This window comes from Pinus tabuliformis, chromosome 4_1 (genome assembly GCF_031772625.1).
Source record: "Pinus tabuliformis cultivar Carrire ecotype Pingquan chromosome 4_1, CPIR1, whole genome shotgun sequence".
Lineage (NCBI taxonomy): Eukaryota > Viridiplantae > Streptophyta > Pinopsida > Pinales > Pinaceae > Pinus > Pinus tabuliformis.
In genome coordinates, this window is record NC_142303.1 from 24106187 (window position 1) to 24112519 (window position 6333).

The 6333-nt window shown below is 35.7% G+C and overlaps 1 pseudogene; it reads right to left on the reverse strand.

The window, feature by feature from the left end:
• Positions 1 to 4123: 4123 nt before the first annotated feature.
• LOC149174008 (L-type lectin-domain containing receptor kinase VII.1-like) lies at positions 4124 to 4925 on the reverse strand (annotated as a pseudogene).
• Positions 4926 to 6333: the final 1408 nt, after the last annotated feature.

Sequence of the window (6333 nt, forward strand, 5' to 3'; positions counted from 1 at the left end):
ACAGAAATAAGTATAAATAGTAAAGAACTGCAACATCAACATAAACTGATAAATCACACACACACACAAAGACGCAACACCTGATCAGAAGAGTGGGCCCAGCTCTCTGATTAGGGCTGCATTAGCCACAGAAAAGACTAGAACAACAAAATAGATGATCTTTTATTAATTGGTAACAAATTTTTACAACAATTATGGGAGAACCCCCATTCACAGGAACAACCTGCAATTTATACATAGAAAATGGTTCTTACTGTGGATTCTCCGGTAACTAATGAAAGTAATAAACCAAAGAGGTCTTAAATCCAGAATCATTTCCCTATACGGAGGGGATACCTAGAGTGAAATCATTTTACTCGAAAATTAGAGAAAAGATAGCAAGAAGAGCCGCTGACCTGCATTTTCTTAAATCTCTCTTATCCCTCAAATAAGCTCTTCTTCTATCAAGCATTCAAGTTGTCCTGATGATGGATCCTGGTTGGGATTTGAAACTTTGGCAGAAAATCTGTGGATTCTCCGGTAACTAACGAAAGTAATAAACCACAGAGGTCTTAAATCCAGAATCATTTCCCTATACGGAGGGGATACCTGGAGTGAAATCATTTTACTCGAAAAAATTAGAGCGAAGATAACAAGAAGAGCCGGTGACCTGCATTTTCTTAAATCTCTCTTTTCTTACTATTTAATCCCTCAAATAAGCTCTTCTTCTATCAAGCATTCAAGTTGTCCTGATGATGGATCCTGGTTGGGATTTGAAATGTTGGAAGAAAATGGTTCTTACTGTGGATTCTTCGGTAACTAAGTCGAAAATTTATACACAGCGAGGGATATTAACAGATCTTCTAGAAACATAGTAACTATAGATACAAAGATGTACATCAGTTGAAACGGTATCAGCATCAAATGTCTAAGATAGCAAGAAGGCCTAAGAATAGTTTAGAGAGCCTATTCCCCAAGCTGTGCGACTTCCTTCTGGCTGGCCGTTACCAGATCTGTTGCGATATGTCAAAGTGAGGGTTCCTGTTCTCCACGCTGTGGTCAAACACATAATTCAGTACCGCAAATAGATAGACTCCGCGCATTTTTACTTCATTAATTAAAATATACAGATTGGACAAGTAAGGGGGTATTTACCTTGTAAGTTTAACATAACAACATAGGTAAATGAGTATAAAAAGGTCAAAAAGGGTAATGGAAATGGTCAAAAAGGTGGTGTTGGGTGAAAATATGTTCATTTAATTCTGTTGTAGTACCTACCCAACTATTTAACTTGTCAGTCCGAGGTTCGTAGACTTATGAGACACATGCAATATATATGCAGGACTGAAGTGGAATTAATTTAATCTAAATTACTGGAATCAAATTAATCTAAGAAGGCATCGAAACATTAACTATGAAAGTATGAAATTGCATAAAGGAAAAGCAATACAACATGTGAAGAATTGAATGACAAACAACATATGTGAGCTCACAACAATAAAACTATCTCAAATTATATTACAAGAATCAAATTACAAAACATGAAAGCATAACAATAAAAGAATATGAATCAAAGTTAATCTCCATTCTCTATTATTCATTATTCATTATTCTAATGAAGAGAGAGCACTCTCTTATATACATGAGGAAGATAACCTTCCCATAATTACATATCCAATATTCTCTCAAACACTCTCAACTAATTTCCCATTATTACAAGATATGATCCCACAAATCTCTCACATATCTTGGATAAGATATGCCAACCAAATCCTCCATGATTTTATCCTTAGGAATAGGCTTGCATAATTATCTCCTTAATATGGTGGAGGAGACATGGATAAGCCCCTTGGAATTAATTCTTCACATATTTCCTACACATCACAAAACTCACATATTCTTGAGTTATATATAAAAATATGTATATTTTCTAATAATTAATCATAAATTCACTTGTAATACAAAAATGAATAAAATGGAAAATAAGAAGGTGAAACCCAAATGTATGTATGAAAATGATATGATAAAAGGTTAATGGGATGATGAAATGTAAGGAATAGTGAAGAAAAAGGTGGATGAAAATATGACATTTCTGAGTCCCAACATCCTCCCCAACTGAACTTGTTGCTTGTCCTCATGCAACCATGCATGGGTCTCTTTAAGAACATTTGGCATCTTGAACTTTGGCTTTACATGATGATGTCTTTTGATAATGAATGTTTCCAGGATATGTGAAAGACATGAGTAACAATTTACATTTTCTTATGGTTGGTTCTTGTGTGACAACCATGAATACAAAGAATGTTGGTTCTTGTGTTAACAACCTTCATTTCGTTTTCTGTTCTCTTTTCTTCAATAATAATGTAAACACTCACTGGAAATCATAATGTGCATAAGAAAGCCCTTTTGTAATATTAATGAAGCATGCCAATATTGCGTATGAAGAAAAGTGCAACAAAGTATCATTGGAAAATAAATGTTGGTGAATGGTAAATGGAGTGATAGTGGTGAAGAAATGGAATCATGGAAGTGAATATGTAGTGAATATAGTTCTCCCCCCATCAACTAAATTGGTTGCATGTCCTCATGCAACTTGACATGGCTCATGAAAGGAAATGTAGCATGGTGAGGGAATTTTCCAAAATATTCAAGTTAGCATATAAGGAATTGCATGATTAAAGATTAGAAAACAACATACCTCTACTTACCCAAGAATGATGAACGATGCAATAGGAATGTAGCTGCTACTACTGTTGGATCAAGAAAATGTGACTGATGTAATTGGATCCTGGGAAATGAAGGAATCTGAACTGCTGATGCTGAATCATGGAAAAGATAAATGCTGGAAGTGGAACTGTGGTACTCTCATAGATCAAAATGCATGCTGCTGTAACTGCTTGGAAGGAAGAAGGCAAAAGGATTTTTGTGTAGTGGAAAATGTCATGATATGTGCAGTGAAGAATTAGTTCCTTCAAGCATCCAATGATGCACGTTTCATTGTGATTTCAAAAAATCACTTTTGCATACTCTGAAAACTTAGCACCATTCCTACATAAAAATTGTCACCTTTGTGTGCCATCTCCATCAATAATTCCTGTATGAAGTGACTCAAAAACAAATTAGCTCATTTCCAAGAATTTATGAAATGTCCATTTTTTTTAATTATTGTTCGAAGTTACTCTAATTGTGGATGAAAAGGGTGTCGTATCATAATGTTGAGCTTTCTGGATAAGGTTTTCGTTGACCTACACATAACACCAATCTCATTTCACTTGTTAGTACATGGATCCTAACTTTTGCCCACAAATTCAGAAAAAAAAAATACTTTTATTCCCCCCCAACTAGAAATATTCCATGTCCCCATGCAATGTACTCATGATTGTGCAATACTTGTTCAAAATGTTTTTATTGGTTTGCAGGAAAATTGATTGAAAACATTTGAAAAGGCATTGTATTTGGTATGGAACAAGTAGTGAGTTTATGAATGAGGCCAATTTTATTTTATTATTATTATTATTATGATTATTATTTTTTTTATTTTTTTATTTTTTGTTAAATCAAATTCATCTGCTTGCACTGATAATAAGATTCATATTATTTAACACAAATCGTTGATATGGATGAAGAGAATTTTCCATATACCTTTGGATCTTGGGTGTGACACTTTCATCACAGGATAGATATCTTATGGAACTTGAAAGAATTGCAAAATGGATGATTATGAAACAGAAGAATTTGTACACAAGTCGCATTGTTTTCCACAGGAATAAAATACATCAAGAATGTATCAAATAGATGCCAATACCTCCAAAACTGATTTAATAAACTGCATTTGAATTTCCTCATCCACCTTTGAAAACAAAGGGACATGTACAAACAGAGATTTGATGCCATTATTGGCAGCATATCAAAGTGAGTGATAGTATACATAATTACAAACAAACCGACCAAAATCATCAGAACAACGGAATGTCACCGCCCTCAAGAAAGATGGGAGTCCTTTGAGGCTGCCAGCCCATTTCATCAGGGCAGCGGAAATTGGGATTGGGGGCCGGTGAATTTTTCTTCGGACATCCAGAAGTGAGAAAATGGGATCAGAGGGGCCACCCAGAACTAAAATCCATGTGACAGGATTCACAAAATTTCATGGAGTGGTAGAGAATCCAACGGAGACAATTGTGAACCGGTTGAAGGAATATGTCAATAAACATGGCTTGAGTGATGGAGCCACTCCTAGCAGCTTCCGGTGGAAAGAACTCCTTCCATTCTGAGAGAAGGCTTGAGGGTTCACGGGATGAGAGTGCTGGGGCCAATGAAAAGGGCTGCTAGTGAAACTCCACGAGTAAACTGCATTGTTCTGAGATGAATCCCCACTGGAGGAGCAAATCCCCACACACATCTCATCCTTCCATATATCAACAGAGTGCAAAATCAGGGGAGCAGAGGGCCTAATCAGACCAGATTTACTCAGCCTGACCTCTAGAACCTTGGACCTTGCATCATAGTCTATCCAAGTGTGCAATTGAGTTCCATCATTGAGGGTCAATTCCATTTCAGAAACATCAGCAGTTTTTGAAGGGATCAAGCTCTCTATGTCAATACCCACATGGTTAGCATTAATGTCCATGACCTCCTTGTTTTGGGCCGAGTCAAATTCTACAGCAAACAAGTTGGGTAACAGGTCTCCTATACATGAGATGCCCTGCATGTGTGGGTGAAGACCCGCAGATTCGAACTGAAGACTCCCCATTAGCAATGACCTCGGCATCACCCAGGAGGGCTATTGCAGAAGAGGGTTTGAGGTTGAAGTTGGAGAATGAGAATGATGTGTGGGATGGACTGAAGAGCATAAGATGCCGACACTACCCTTGTATAATAAACAAAGTCAAAAAGAAGATACAGAAAACGTACCTTAGCAAGCTTGAAGGCAAGCACCCGATCCCCATGGCTCCAAATTTTTGTTTATTTATGAGTGCAGTGGTTGACTGTGTTATTTTTTATTATTTTATGTTATTTTATTTGTATTTAAAAATATAAAAAAAGGAAATTAACCTTATCATTAAAAACAAAAATGGTTATTTTTTTTTTCTTTTTTTTGTAAATATATTTTTTCTTTTAATCAATGAAAAAATAGAAAGAAACTAAACTTTCTCTGGACTTAATTTTTTTAACAAATGGACACAATGATTTGCATATTGAAAGATGTTTTGATCCAGCATAGTGCAAAACATTTATTTATTCTTGAAAGTAGTCTAAATCATCCCTATTTTCTGATCCTCGCGATCGCACGAAGTGCGGAGGAGAGCATACTTATTCTAAGCAAAACTGAAAATGAAAGCAAAAACTAAAAATGAAAGCCTACCTACTTTATACTAATTAGAAAAAAATTAGTTACGTGTAATTAAACTTCCAATGAAGCCATTCACGTAGCAGTACCAACAATATATTCAGTACCAATTTTTCAAATGAAAAATGAAAATATTCTATGGAGAATGAGTCTAGTTGCTGTAACTGCAAATCAACTAAAAAATAAAAAGATGAATCTAATCTAGTACTTACCTGGAACCATTGTTCGATAAAGCTTTGATAGGCATAGTTTCTCTCACCTAGATCATGTTGTAACTCCTCTTCTTCTTCTCCGATCTGCTATTCTTCTTCCTCGAATTCCTGTTTGAATGATTGTTCGCCATCAGATATGCAGGATTCTTCAGATGTTGAATCTTCGTTTATTTCTTGGGGAGTAGTTGAACCTTTAATTCTTGTCAAGATCTCCTCTTCCAAGGAAGAAGAGATCCCGACTTCTGCTAGGATCTGAGTGAGTAATTCCAAGCTGAAACTCATTGTTAAACCATGTTGAAAGAGATTCTAAAAAAAAAACAGAATACTAAAAAAAATTGAATTAAAAACAAAAGGACCACAGAAATAATCTTGAATTCAATACTCAATTAAACCCTCTTACAAGGACTACTCATTAATTTAGTAATTGAATTCTGCAATTACAACCATGAACCATGACTTCATCAAACACTCTTCACAGTTGTGAAAATCAAACACACTTGCAGAAATTGAAATTCACACCTGCATAAATGTAAACACACCCTACATACCCTGATCCATAAGAGGTCAAGCTCTTTACGGTATCTCGAATGCGATGCGTAGGTTGTTCCCCACGTCTTATTGCCTTAACACCTCGTAGTTAGGATCATGTCTAAACACACTTGCATGAAAAATCAAACTAAACTTCAATCCATCGTGCCTCCCCGGCAACGGTGCCAAAATGTTGGGTGAAAATATGTTCGTTTAATTCTGTTGTAGTACCTACCCAACTATTTAATTTGTCAATCCGAGGTTCAT